This window comes from Mixophyes fleayi, chromosome 8, assembly GCF_038048845.1.
Source record: "Mixophyes fleayi isolate aMixFle1 chromosome 8, aMixFle1.hap1, whole genome shotgun sequence".
NCBI lineage: Eukaryota > Metazoa > Chordata > Amphibia > Anura > Limnodynastidae > Mixophyes > Mixophyes fleayi.
The window spans coordinates 85335231-85349634 of record NC_134409.1 but is presented as its reverse complement, the minus strand read 5'-3'; positions in this window follow the sequence as shown (position 1 = coordinate 85349634).

Below are 14404 nucleotides of genomic sequence, written 5' to 3'. Positions count from 1 at the left end.
TGTCACAGTGGGCTCCGGCAGAGCACGAGTAGCCTCAAGTATTTCACCCCCTCCCTCCCCAACAGCCCTCATAGAGGATCCCCAACCTAATGATTAGGTTCTGCCTGTGTGTCATTTGAGCACCTAGGTATTAATATGCCCTCATCTGGGGTATTATGAGAAAGACCAATGTGTATATTTTATTTCTGCTTCTTAAAGTTACGTGCATGTTATAAGATCGCTGTTCCAATTGAGTGACTCCCCCTCCCCCTTTTTTTTTTTATTATTCTGTTGTTACCCTTTTGTTTGTCCCTTCAACTGTGTTTGTTACCCTTTCTTTTTTTCTGTACCCCATTTAACTTTGCAAAACTCAATAAAAATTTATTGAAGTAAAAAAGAGAGAGACAACTGGAGTCCTGACTGGAAAAAGCCATCTTGGACTCAAAGGCAGTTGGTTATATGGATAAGTAATCTCTTGTTATTCGATTATTGATTTACCGGGACAGTGTATTGTACCAATAGTCAGATAGGGACTAGGTGGGGAGGTCTGAACATTGAAATGTAAAGAAACCCTTTAGCTGGACTGAGATAATATTAACATGGATTAGTATAGGTGAAATTAGTTAGAGAGCAGGGACTGAATTATATATATGAGAAACTGTCCAGAATACCTCACTATTCTTTCAGTCACATATAAGAGAAATTCATAAAACTGCTTAATCATGATTAAGCCTATAGCGAAACGCACGTCCCATCTTGCCAGGTACGCTGTCACTCTGCATCAAATATACATACTATAGCTTAATATTGTGATTCTATATAAATAATTGGAGTTAGGTCATCAGTAGGTGTAGCAGGGGTACCTGCTCCCCGGACCCAGTGTGTCTTTCTCTGGGGAATTAATACTCACATTAAAATCAAACTCTTTTCAGCTTAACACAATTGTCAGTACCAGATATTAGATGAATTATATGGGGATGAAATGAGATTCTTATCCCTATATTTTCTGAATACAGGAGTAGCTCTTATTATAACATAGGGCTACTGTGATGAGAGAGAAAAGTAGAAATGGAATATTATTAATGATCTATCTATATAGGTATTACTCTACCTGACCAACTACTTGAATTTGCTATTTATCTCTTTATGACAACCAATGAAACAGATATAATAAATTAATACACAGAATTTTAAGATATATAATATTTTAGTGGTGTTTGTCAATAAAGTTACAGCTTTGTATGTTATTACAACTTAGCAAATGATTATTGGTTCATGAATTTGTGTGATACACACCAATAATCTACGACAGTAACGTGGTTGGCAGTTCATTCTGCCAGTTTAGTAGAAAATGGGGGGTGGGCTACCGCGCTCCCATTTGGCTATGTGAATAGATATTGCTGCCGAGTGGGACACGGAGCAAAAGGGTAGTCCCAACCCTTAAAAGTAACTTGATAAATGGAGAGAATGGTCCCCTATGGCGCAGAAAGGGTATCAGACGCCGTCCCCGTGCCTCCTCGCTAAGAAGGGATGGATGTCTGCTTTCGTCAGAGCGCCCCGTTGCTAAGCAACGGAGACTCTTCTTCTGGCGGTGTGGTGCACATGCGCGCCCATCGCCATAGCAACGGGACGCGCTGTAGAGCTTTCTGTCGGCAGTCAGCGCGTCTGACTGCCGAACCACTGCCCACCAATGAGGAATGGCCATTTCCTATAAATAGCCTGCTCTGACACCACTAGGGTGCCAGAGCAACTAGTTATCTAGCCTCCAGCGTTACCTGTTATATATTATATATATCCTGTCTGATTCCTGTTACCAACCCGGCTCTCTCTGACCTCGCTCTTGGATCCTCCCTTCTGTCCTGCATTGTATTCTCCGGTTTGACCTCGTCCTGTTGACTATTCTTCGCTTCCTGATTCGGTACCTTATCTGCCCGCTTGGTTCCTGACTGCAGCCTGTACGACCACGAATATCTCCGCCATCTCGCAAGTAGCTACCTGGGAGGGCCGCGACCTGCACGTCGTTCGCCACAAAGTCCAAACCTCCATGTGGGGGTCCCTGGTGAAAACCGGCGGCGTGTAAGACTCCTCGCCTCCTTGTGTAGTTGTGCCAATAATTGCAGGTGCTGATATCTCCTTCGTGACAGCTTGCTCTGGCCATGTCAACCGAAACACCTGGCGAACCATCTGCTCGAGAACTTCCACTCCACCTGGCTCACAGAGTTGAAAAACAGGAGTCCGAGCAGGCACAGTTGCTTCAATGTATTCAAGGAGTCGCAACGCGCCTCGAATCCCTTCAGGCGTCAGTGACATCGGCTCAGGCCGTTCCCGTGACGACTTCGGTTGCCGCAGCTCCCCGCTGTGGGAACGGAATGACCCAATGTTGTCTAACGCCTCTTCCTTTATTGAGGCCTTCCGAAAAGTTTTTGATGAGCCCGGTCGTGTATCTTATGCTGCCTCCAGTCTCTTAAACCTCCACCAGAGATCACTGACAGTCGGTCAGTACGCAATTCAGTTCCGCACCATGTCCTCCGAGCTCAGATGGAACAATGAAGCTTTAGTGGCGACATTTTGGCAAGGACTGGCAGATCGAGTCAAAGATGAGTTAATGTAACAGATTTACTGTATTCACTACTAGCCTTGATTAACGCTGGCTTACCTGAGGTGCGGAGTCTAACAATCTCCCCGGTATTCACCAAGAACCGCCGCAAGGCAGGATGGGCTTTGCCGCCAGGAGTCCCAGGTCGCGGTCCTCAGGTTTGCCCCAAGGTGTAGTACAGCGGAGCAGGAGCGAGATGAGAGTAGTCGGACAGGCCGGGTCGGTACACAGGCAGGCAATGCAGACAGAATCAGGAAGCGGTCTCGGAGTCAATCTAACCTGGTCAGTACACGGGTCACAAGATCAGAAGTGAGGTCAGCTAGCCGGGTCGGTACACAGAGGACAACGGAATCCAGAAGAGTGAACAAGCCAGGTCGGTACACTGGGAGTCATTACACACGAAGCAGGAACAAGGAAGGACACAGGAATCAGGAGCCAGGAACTGGTAAGTTGCTCTGACACTCTCCAAGTGTCAGAGCTAGGTTTTTATGCAGAGTCCCATTTGAATTCCCCGCCCTGGGTGATCATGTGACCGCCCTAGGTAGCGGTCACGTGATCGCTGAACCCGGAAGTGCGGCTTCCGGGTCCGACGGAGTGGCGCGGGAGCGTGGAAAGGTAAGTATCGTAACAGGACCCCCTACCTTAAAGGTGGACTCCGAACACCTATACAGGTTTACAGGGGAATCTTTTATGAAAGAGTTTGAGTAGACGGGGTGCATGAAGGTCAACTGCTCTTACCCAGGAGCGTTCCTCGGGACCGTAACCTTTCCAGTCTACTAGGAATTATACACCACCTCTGTTTTTACGGGAATCCATTAATTGTTTCACTTCATATTCACCCTGATTCTGAATAATAACAGTGGGATGAGCCCTAGGAGGGGTGGAAAACTTGTTGGTAACCACTGGTTTCAGCAATGATACATGAAAAACATCTGGGATACGTAGAGAACGTGGTAAGCTTAATCTGAATGCTACTGGATTGATGATCTCTGAGATGGAAAATGGACCAATGAACCTGGGAGCAAATTTTTTGCTGGGAACCTTTAACCGAATGTTCTGTGTAGATAGCCAAACTTTATCCCCGATAGAGAGATTAGGGCTGGCTCCTCTCTTTTTATCATAAGACTCCTTCGAACGAGAGATGGCTTTTCTGAGACTTGATTTGGTTTGTTCCCAGATATGTGCGAAGTTACGAAATAATACGTCCACTGCTCGGACTTCAGAAGCAGTAATTTGGGAAAAGGTGGGTAATCTAGGATGACAGCCATAGAGAATGAAAAAAGGAGAATTAGAGAGAGCCTCATGGAAATGGTTATTATGGGCAAACTCAGCCCATGGAAGGAGGTCCACCCAGTTGTCTTGATTGGCAGATATGAATATTCTTAAAAATTTCTCCAACTCCTGGTTGGTTCTCTTTGTGAGACCGTTAGACTGGGGGTGATATGCAGAGGAAAAATCAAGCTTGATCCCAGATTTATGACAAAAGGATCTCCAGAATTTGGATATAAACTGAGATCCTCGATCTGAGACAATGTGATGAGGACAACCATGAAGGCGGAATATCTCTTTGATGAAAATATCAGCCAACAAGGAGGAGGATGGAAGACCTTTCAATGGAATGAAGTGAGCAGTTTTCGAAAAGCGGTCTGTGACCACTAGGACCACAGTACAAGACTTGGAGGGAGGTAGGTCAGTGATAAAATCCATGGAGATTTGTGACCATGGGTATTCAGGAACTGGTAATGGAAGTAGATGACCATAAGGCCTCCTCCTGGGGGTCTTGTGTTGGGCACATATGGAACATGAAGACACAAACTTCCTTACATCTTCCCATATGGAAGGCCACCAGTAATTGCGAGATAACAGGGCCCAAGTCTTGCGAATGCCAGCATGACCCGAGAAGAGGGAACGATGAGCCCATCGTAGAAGTTTGATGCGAAGAGGTGCAGAAATGAAGGTTTTGCCTGGAGGACAGCTTTTCTTGATATGGGTTGCTGCCAATATACGACTAGGGTCCAGAATAAATTTATTCTCCTCCAAGGGTTCCGAGTCAGCAGGATCAAATGAGCGAGAATATCTGCCTTGATATTTTTAGATCCAGAACGGAAGGAAATGTTGAAGTCAAATCGGGAGAAGAATAAGGACCATCTTGCTTGTCGAGGATTTAGGCAGCGTGCCGTACGTAGATATAGCAAGTTCTTGTGATCAGTGTAGATGGTGATGGGGAACTGGGCTCCTTCTAGAAGATGCCTCCATTCAAAAAGAGCCAATTTGATGGCCAGGAGCTCCTTATCCCCGATACCGTAGTTCTTCTCAGCAGGAAGAAGACGACGGGAAAAGAATCCGCATGGACGGAGTTTTCCGGTAGTGTCTCGTTGATAAAGAACTGCTCCTGTACCTACGGAGGATGCGTCCACCTCTAGAATGAACGGGCGGGAACAGTCAGGTTGCTGGAGGATGGGTGCTGAGGAAAAGAAGGATTTTAAGGTAGCAAAGGCTTGTATGGCCTCTCCAGACCATATTATGGCATTCGCAAACTTACGGGTTAAGGCAGTGATGGGAGCCACCAAGGTAGAGTATCCTTTAATGAACTGGCGGTATTAATTGGAGAATCCCAGGAACCGCTGTGTAGCCTTAAGGCCCGAGGGTTGAGGCCAATCCAGTATGACTTTTAACTTGGTAGGATCCATTTGCAATCCAGTGCCAGAGATGATATAGCCTAAGAAGGGAACTTGCCTTTGTTCAAAGATGCACTTCTCTAATTTACAATAAAGATAATTCTTCCTAATGCGGGACAGAACCTCCAAGACATGTTTGCGATGTGATACTAAGTCTTGGGAGAAGATGAGGATATCATCCAAGTAGATGACCACACATTGATATAATAGGTCTTGAAAGAGTTCATTCATGAAGTCTTGAAAAACAGCTGGGGCATTGCATAACCCAAACGGCATGACCAAGTATTCAAAGTGACCATCCTGGGTATTGAAGGCGGTCTTCCACTCATCTCCATCCTTAATGCGCACCAGGTTATAGGCCCTTCTGAGGTCCAATTTAGAAAAGATGGTAGCCCCCTTTATCCGATCAAATAATTCTGAGATTAATGGTAAAGGGTACCGATTTTTTACGGTGATGGCATTAAGGCCTCGATAGTCAATACAAGGGCGGAGGCCCCCGTCCTTCTTTTTTACGAAGAAAAATCCTGCCCCAGCAGGAGAAGAGGATTTCCAGATAAAGCCTTTTCTGAGATTGTCTTGGACATAATCCTCCATGGCCTTAGATTCGGGAACGGAAAGTAGATAAACTCTGCCTCGGGGTACTGGTTTGCCAGGAATAAGATCTATATTACAGTCCCAAATTCTATGTGGAGGGAGTTTCGTGGCCTCTTGTTCACAAAAGACATCGGAAAAGGTTTGGTAGGGTTCAGGAAGCAGTGCCAAGGGTACCCTCCTGTGGCGTTTGGGACTGTCCTTGGGAACTACTTTTGATAGACAATGATTAAAGCAATGTTGTCCCCAGGATAAGATATGACCGGACTGCCAATCCACGTTAGGAGAATGGAGACGGAGCCACGGAAGTCCAAGGATAACAGGATTGGTAGTTTTATGGATGACGAAGAAGGAGATACTCTCCTGATGTAGGGCTCCAATCTGAAGACGAAGAGGAGAGGTGCGTAAAAAGATAGATCCTTCAGGGATTCTTCCCCCATCGATGGCTAAAAGGGAGATAGGTTGTTCTAGGGCTAGTGTGGAGATAGAGAATTGCTTTACCAAGGCAGCCGAAATGAAATTCCCAGCTGCTCCGGAGTCAAGGAGTGCGGATTGAGAAAAGGTATGTTGTCCAGACTGTAAAGAAATGGGAATAGTGACACAATCATTATTATAAGGAACTGAGGAAGAAGAAATAAGGAGGCCTAACGACACAGTTCCTGAACACGTTAGGCCCTGTCGTTTCCCGGACGTTTGGGACAAGAGTTCAGAAGATGCCCGCTCTCTCCAAAATATAAACATAACTTTTTTCGGAATCTTCTCTCTCTCTCTTCGGCCGATAGGCGGGTCCTTCCCAATTGCATCGGTTCCTCGGGTGGTAGAACAGGTGTTTGGAAATTGGGAGCTAGACGGATCATACTGCGTCGGGACTGTTCCTTCTCAGAACTACGCTCCTTGAAACGTAAGTCAATCTTAACGCAGAGGGAGATGAGATCGTCTAAAGATGCAGGGAGTTCCTGAGACACCAGCTCGTCTTTAATTCGATCTGAAAGACCCTGCCAGAATGTAGCTACAAGAGCCTCATCGTTCCAGAGGAGTTCCGAGGCCATAGTTCTGAAGTGGACCGCATACTGACCCACAGACTGGTTTTCTTGGCGGAGACGCAATAACCCAGCAGCGGCATTGGGAACCCATCCGGGCTCGTCAAAAATCTTCCTAAAGGTGGACAAAAAGGTGGATAAACTATGCAGAATAGGATCATTCTGCTCCCATAATGGAGATGCCCACGCTAAGGCTTGACCAGAGAGCAGTGATATCACATAGGCCACTTTAGCCTTTTCAGAAAGAAAATTCCCTGGCAACAGTTCAAAGTGGATGGAGCATTGGTTCAGGAATCCTCTGCAAAGTTTAGGGTCTCCATCGAATTTAGGCGGATTAGGCATCCGAATTTGGGAGGAAGAAGCTGCTGCTGCAGGAGGGGGGTCTGGAGCCGCACTCACTGGTGCTGGAGGTCCGGTAGCCACTAAGGTGTTCTGAACAACGTCCAGCCGGGTAGATAAGCTCTGAAGGAATTTTAAAAGTTGCTCTTGGTTCGCCTCCTGTTTATCCATTCTACCCATTAAATGCTCCAGTAGATCTTTAACCGCTGGATCCATGGTCAGAGCAAACTGTAACGGATTTACTGGATTCACTACTAACCTTGATTAACGCTGGCTTACCTGAGGTGCGGAGTCTAACGATCTCCCCGGTATTCACCAAGAACCGCCGCAAGGCGGGATAAGCTTTGCTGCCAGGAGTCGCAGGTCGCGGTCCTCAGGTTTGCCCCAAGGTGTAGTACAGCGGAGCAGGAGCGAAATGAGAGTAGTCGGACAGGCCGGGTCGGTACACAGGCAGGCAAATCAGGAAGCGGTCTCGGAGTCAATCAAACCGGGTCGGTACACGGGTCACAAGAACAGAAGCGAGGTCAGCTAGCCGGGTCGGTACACAGAGGACAACGGAATCCAGAAGAGTGAACAAGCCGGGTCGGTACACTGGGAGTCAATACACATGAAGCAGGAACAAGGAAGGACACAGGAATCAGGAGCCAGGAACTGGTAAGTTGCTCTGACACTCTCCAAGTGTCAGAGCTAGGTATTTATGCAGAGTCCCATTTGAATTCCCTGCCCTGGGTGATCATGTGACCGTCCTAGGTAGCGGTCACGTGATCGCTGAACCCGGAAGTGCGGCTTCCGGGTCCGACAGAGCGGCGGGGGAGCGTGGAAAGGTAAGTATCGTAACAGTTAACCTCACGAGAACTTCCTACGGATCTGGATTCCCTGATCTCTCTATGCAATCGCATAGATCTACGCTTTCGGGAGCGTACCCTGGAACGTTCCGCCACCAGACGGACTTCTACTCGCCTTGCTCCCCTGTTCCAGAACCCGGCGCCTTTGGAGGAACCAATGCAAATCAGCCGGTCCCGGCTCTCCCCTGAGGAACGTCAGCGACGCTTCAAGCAAAATCTTTGTTTATACTGCGGGGATCCTGGTCATGTTATATCTTCTTGCACCAAAAGACCGGGAAACGCCCCCTCCTAGTCGGTGGCAGGGAGGCCGACTTATGAGTTGGGGTTACTACTCCCTACTCTGCTTCTGGCACTGATTGTCTCATGCCCATCTCCTTAGATACTCCTGTCGGCCCCTTTGAGACCTTAGCCTTTGTGGATTCCGGCTCTGCTGGGAATTTCATCTATGCCACACTGGCATCGCAACTCCAATTATCTACATTAAAATTGCCTCAGCCGTTATTTCTCACCGCGGTGGATGGGAAATGGATCTCTAACGGGTCGGTTTCCCATATCTGCTCTCCTATTCTGCTGACGGTAGGGGTGCTACATTCTGAAGTCATCGAGTTCCTGGTTCTCCCTCGCTCTGTTAATGCAGTCATTCTAGGATTACCTTGGCTCAAGCTTCATTCACCCCAATTTGATTGGAATCGTGCGATGGTTACCTCTTGGGGCTTCCGATGATTCAAGTCCTGCCTGTCTGGCCTAAAACCTGGCCAGTCCTCTCTCCCTTGTCGTTTGACGTCTCCTCAAATTGATTTACCATCTCCATACCTCTCCTACCAAGATGTGTTTTGCAAGGCCGCAGCAGAGACCCTTCCTCCTCACCGCCCCTGGGATTGCGCTATTGAACTACTACCAGATAAACCGCTCCCTAAAGGCAGAATCTATCCATTATCTCTTCCCGAGAATTCTGCTATGGCTACTTATTTATCTGAGAATCTACAGCGTGGGTTTATCAGGAAGTCTACCTCTCCCGCTGACGCAGGATTTTTCTTTGTTAAAAAAAAGGATAGCTCCTTACGGCCTTGAATTGACTACCACGATTGAATGCCATCCCCATCAAAAACAGATCCCCGTTGCCACTTATCTCTGAATTCTTAGACAGAATCGCTGGATCAAAGATCTTTACTAAACTGGACCTGCGGGGGGCGTATAATCTTATTCGTATACGCTCAGGAGACAAGTGGAAGACCGCTTTCTGTACTAAAGAAGGTCACTTCGAATATCTAGTAATGCCCTTCGGATTGTGCAATGCTCCTGCTGTTTTCCAGTCTTTTATTAACGAGATTTTTCAAGACCTCCTCTACGTTTCGGTGGTAGCTTACCTAGACGACATCTTGATTTTCTTCTCTGACTTGGTCAACCATCGTTGTTATGTAAGAGAGGTCCTATCTCGCTTACGCGCTAATAAGGTTTACTGCAAGCTCGAAAAGTGTGTTTTTGAGGTGCCAAAGATTCCATTCCTGGGCTACATTGTGTCGGGGGCCGGTCTGCAGATGGATCCTGTAAAGTTATCTGAGATCCTCAAGTGGCCTAGACCTATGGGACTGAAAGCTATACAGAGATTTATTGGCTTCACCAACTACTACCGACAGTTCATATCACAATTCTTCTCCATCATCGTGCCCATCACCGCCCTGACCAGAAGATCAGCTAACCCTCAGGCTTGGTCTCCGGAGGCTGTCTCCGCCTTTGAAGTACTTAAGAAAGCCTTCTCTTCTGCTTCTGTGCTTGCTCAGCCCAATCAGAACAGACCATTCCTAGTCGAAGTTGATGCTTCCTCAGTTGGTGTCGGGGCAGTTCTGTCGCAGGAGTCTATTTCTGGGAAACTACTCCCCTGTGGTTTCTTCTCTAGGAGGTTCTCCCCCTCCGAGTCTAACTACGGCATTGGAGATAAAGAGTTACTCGCAGTGAAGTCTGCGCTTGAGGAACGGCGTCATCTTCTGGAGGGCGCTTGCTACCCAGTTACTGTCTTTACCGATCACAAGAACCTCATCTACCTTCGGGATGCCCGGTGTCTAAATCCCCGTCAAGCCAGCTGTCCTCATTTTTTGCTCGGTTCAATCTAAAACTCACCTACCGTGCTGGTACTCTGAATTCCAAGGCTGAAGCTCTCTCTCACTCTTTTGACATCTCTGATACTCCACCTACTGTTGAACCTCTACTGGTCATAGAACCTTCATGTATTGTGGCTATCACTCGTACACCCCCTGTCGGTTGCTCCTTTCTGGAACCACACCTACGCCTGAAGGTGCTCCATTGGGCACATGCCTCTAAATTTGCTGGTCATGCCGGTACAGAGAAGACCCTCTCGCTGCTATCTCGGCATTATTGGTGGCCAACTGTCCGTACAGATGTTCCGGAGTTCGTAGCCACGTGTACTACCTGTGCCCAGAATAAGGTGCCTAGGCAACTTCCCGCAGGACTGTTACAACCTCTTCCAATTCCTGATCATCCATGGTCTAGCATCTTGATGGACTTCATCACTGATTTGCCACCCAGCAGTGGCTTCAACACCATTTGGGTCACAGTGGACAGATTCTCCAAGATGGCCCATTTTGTTCCACTAAATGGTCTTCCATCTGCATCCAAATTAGCAGAAGTCTTTATCAAAGAGATCTTTCGCCTCCACGGTTGTCCTCAGGAGATAATCTCTGACCATGGCGTCCAGTTCATTTCTCGCTTCTTGAGGACCTTTTGCAAAGATCTAGGTATTGGCCTTAAATTCTCCTCTGGGTATCACCCACAGACCAACGGCCAGAAAGAGCGGGTAAATCAAGACTTAGAATTATTTCACCGCTGCATTTCCTCACACAACCAGTCCAATTGGAGTCTCCTGTTGCCTTGGGCTGAATTTGCCCATTAAATCATAGTCATTCTTCTTCTGGATATTCTCCCTACTTCACTGTGTATGGGACCCATCCTATTCTTCCCACATTTTCTTCCCCACCTCCCACCGTTCCTGCCGCCCATGCATTGACTCAAGATATGGCTAAACTATGGGTTTCCATGAAGCAGAACCTTCTAAGATCCGGACGTCATTATAAGTCTTCCGCTGATTACCATAGAAGACTTGTGCCGGTCCTCCAGGTTGGGGACAAGGTGTGGTTGTACACTCGAAATCTGAAACTACGGGTTCACTCCATGAAACTAGCACCCCGCTTTATTGGTCCTTTTTCGGTGACTCAAGTGATTAATCCAGTTACTGTTAGACTCCAACTCCCTCCTGCGCTGAAGATCCATAACACCTTTCATATCTCCCTCCTTAAACCCCTGGTACTCAACAAATTTTTTCATGCCACTTCTGTTCCTCAAGCTATTCCAACCACTATGGGGGATGAATATGAGTTTAGTCAAGTCCTTGCTGAACGCAAATTCTGAGGACTTTTTGAGTATCTGGTGCACTGGAGGGGCTTCGGACTGGAGCAGAGGTCTTGGGTTTTTAAAGAAGACTTGCATGCAGCGAGATTGTTAGCCGATGTTTCCCACAATTGTGAGGAGGGGGGTACTATCAGATGCCGTCCCCGCCCCTCCTCGCTAAGCAAGGAAGGATGTCTGCTTTCATCAGAGTGCCCCGTTGCTAAGCAACGGAGACGCTTCTTCCGGCGGCATGGTGCGCGTGCGCGCCCATCGCCATAGCAACGGGACGCGCTGTAGAGCTTCCTGTCGGCGGTCAGCGCATCTGACCGCCGAACCACTACCCACCAATTAGGGATGGCCACTTCCTATAAATAGCCTGCTCTGACACCACTAGGGTGCCAGAGCAACTAGTTATCTAGCCTCCAGCATTACCTGTTATATATTATATTTATCCAGTCTGATTCCTGTTACCAACCCGGCTCTCTCTGACCTCGCTCTTGGATCCTCCCTTCTGTCCAGCATTGTATTCTCCGGTTTGACCTCGGCCTGTTGACTATTCTTTGCTTCCTGATTCGGTACCTTATCTGCCCGCTTGGTTCCTGACTCCAGCCTGTACGGCTACGAATATCTCCGCCATCTCGCAAGTAGCTACCTGGGAGGGCCGCGACCTGCACGTCGTTCGCCTCGAAGTCCAAACCTCCTTGCGGGGGTCCCTGGTGAAAACCAGCGGCGTGTTAGACTCCGCGCCTCCTTGTGTAGTTGTGCCAATACTTGCAGGTGCTGATACCTCCTTCGTGACAAAGGGTAGATGAGGGTGCTGAGACTGTTGTATTGTGTTGATGGATAAACAGGTACCTTGCTATAGGTTTAATCGTAGATAAATATACAATTTGTAAACATAACTCCTCATAATTGGTAAGGATGATGCATAAAATCATAGACCATAAGTAGTGCTGAATTGAAACACAACCAAACAGAAAAACTGACCATCTGTATCTCCGGTATACACACTAATAAAGTGCTTTAAAGTTCATAGGGATAAAGTCTCTGTATATCATTGGGAGGGTAGATCCGATATACAGCACTGAATTTCCCTGGGCATCCAATAATGATCCAGTGGAGCGGATGCGGTCAATCCGGGAGTATGAGTTTGTGGTACAAAAGGTAAAGGACTTACCCTTAATAGGGATGATGTCTGGTTCCTTTTTCAAAGTCTTAGCTGTGTCCAGCAATGTAGATGGTAGTGAAACGATGAGTAGTATCGTTAGTAGGGATGAGGTCGCAACCCGGTCCAAATGCGCATGCGCATGCGGCTGAAGTTAAAAGATCCTTCCTCGTAGCGGTATAGCCGTCACGATCTGGAAATGTAAGTATAAAGCGTGTTACAAACGCGTTTCACCGACAGACTTCTTCAGGGATAATGATAATGGCCCATGATCTCACTAAGGGGTTTGTAAAGGGCGCCCTTCTCAGTGATAGGTTCACTTCTCATGCTTCCTATTGGTTCTCGTTCAAAGTTTATCATCCAATGGTGCTGAGAGATAATCTTTGTGGGCGATAGACTGTATAAGTGCCATTCATTGGTCCTGGGGCGTGATTGAAGGTCACAGCGGCCAATAGTCAGAAGCAAATAATGGACCACATATGCGTGTTTGATACATAATATAGCGAGAATGTATGTATAAGTAAATACTTGATGATCGGTTTCTAATGTTTCATATGAAGTCTAGTGGAAACAGACAAAGTCAGACTTCCAATGGCGCTGTCCTTTTCTCTTGCGGACAGATACCAATGATTAGTTCTGGCAATGATTGGAATCCGTCCACAAGAGAAAAGGACAGCGCCATTGGAAGTCTGACCTTCAATCACGCCCCAGGATTTTAACGTATATCAATAAAGATTGACATTTTATCATTTAAAATGTATCATTGAATGCATGACTCAGCTATACACATTCTCCCCCTTTTATTCTTTTTATTGAAATCATCATTGTTAGAGTGTGAGTGCACCCCCTCTGATTATATATTAGGTTATCTTTAATTAATTCATTGAGGGTTTTTTGGATTATGCTGTGCAGCACGGTGGCTAAGTGCTTAGGACTACTGCCTCACAGCACTGGGGTCATGAGTTCAATTCCCGACCATGGCCTTATCTGTGTGGAGTTTGTATATTCTCCCTATGTTTGCATTGGTTTCCTCCAGGTACTCTGGATTCCTCCCACACTCCAAAAACATACTAGTAGGTTAATTGGCTGATATCAAATTGACCCTAGTCTCTGTGTGTATGTTAGAGAATTTAGACTGTAAGCTCCAATGGGGCAGGCACTAATGTGATTGAGTTCTCTGTACAGCGCTGCGGAATTAGTGGCGCTATATAAATAAATGGTGATGATGATGATGTATCATCAAGGCTCAGAACCGGCAGATACAGTCAGTAAATCAACCCCTTTCCATGCGATAATGCACTGAAAGGGCAGTTATTGCAGCCTGAACGGGGAAAGGGCATTTTCCCCTAGTCAATGTACAGAAGTGGCGTGCCAAACTCAAATGCACTCCACGGTGGTAGCAAGCTCTGGAAGTAACCATCCACTTCTGCTGTATATCTTGCTCCAGCTCTGGGACTAGTCTAAGTTGAACCGACGGCATTACAGCCGGCCGACCCGCCGGCTTTATACAGTGTAAAAATTAGATATAAAAAAAAAGCGCATGGTCCCCCCTCCTAATGCTATTACCCTAGTGCTGCCAGTCTACTGCTGGCTTCCACAAAATCTGGGGGGAAAAAGCGTGGGGTCCTCCTGATTTCACAAAAACCATCCAGGGTTGATGGCACTATAGCTGTGGGGTCATTCCATGTCAGTTCAACCAGGGTTGTCCACCACCCATCTCAGATTTCTACAAATCTTTTTTAGTTAAGAGAGGATATCAAAACAACTAT